General features: G+C 36.9%; 1 long non-coding RNA gene across 1 annotated transcript; it reads right to left on the bottom strand.

Moving 5' to 3' along the window:
* Positions 1–250: 250 nt before the first annotated feature.
* LOC138126475 (uncharacterized) lies at positions 251–724 on the bottom strand. Its single transcript, XR_011157846.1, has 2 exons — positions 570–724; positions 251–520 (listed from the first exon to the last, which is right to left on the bottom strand). It is a non-coding gene; the product is annotated as an uncharacterized lncRNA (long non-coding RNA).
* Between the last annotated feature and the right edge of the window lie 235 nt (positions 725–959).

Raw genomic sequence — 959 nt, 5'->3', positions numbered from 1 at the left:
ACCTCCTGATGGTACCACTTTAAACTCCGTTGCTCACGATGCAAAACTGAATAATACATTAGAATCATGCTTTACAACTTTATCTAATTTAGTCGTGATAGGTGACCTAAATTATTCCAATATCAAATGGAATGAAGGGATATATCAATCGACAAGCAGCCGTGAAAGTGACTTTATTTCAATGCTCAACCACAATAATGTATCGCAGTTAATTTCTGAACCCACTCGCTTTAGACAGAATCAACAACCATCCATTTTAGATCTTTTATTAACAACAGACCCAGATCTGATATCACAAGTTAATGTTGGCGACCCAATTGGCATCTCTGATCATTGTAGAATAACGTTTGATATACAAGTCCTAGTGTACAATACACCCAAAATTGAAATAAAAACTTATAAAAAAATATCTTATGCTTCTGTTAATGACGACTTAGCCGGGCATGACTGGTCCTCCTTTTACCAACTGCACTGTGTTAACTTGCAATGGCAATATTTTCTCTCTACAATCAACCAATACCTGGAAAAAAATAGTTACATCAAATCGCATAAACAAGTTGTGTCCAAACCATGGATTGATCACTCTCTACTCAAGATGATAAATCATAAGAGGCAGCTCTGGCGGAATTTCAGGCGCTCCGGTGCTCCATCTGATTACGACATTCACCGCAATTTCTCTAATCACCTGAAAAATGTCATTAATGAAAAGAAAACCAAATTTGAAAATAACTTACTAAATACTATTTGAGAAAGTGCTAGTTAGACAATTACTCGAATTTCTACGAAATAAAAACGTTGTACCAATAAACCAACACGGGTTTATTCCTGGCCGTTCTGCCATAACAAACTTGCTTACCTCGTGTAACCAGTGGACCAAACTGCTAGACACAGGAAAAACCGTTGACATTGTCTACTTAGACTTTAGCAAAGCATTTGACAGAGTGCCACACTCTTTACTC

This window comes from Tenebrio molitor, chromosome 3 (genome assembly GCF_963966145.1).
Source record: "Tenebrio molitor chromosome 3, icTenMoli1.1, whole genome shotgun sequence".
NCBI classification, from domain to species: Eukaryota; Metazoa; Arthropoda; class Insecta; order Coleoptera; family Tenebrionidae; genus Tenebrio; species Tenebrio molitor.
This window is presented reverse-complemented; position numbering and strand designations above follow the sequence as displayed.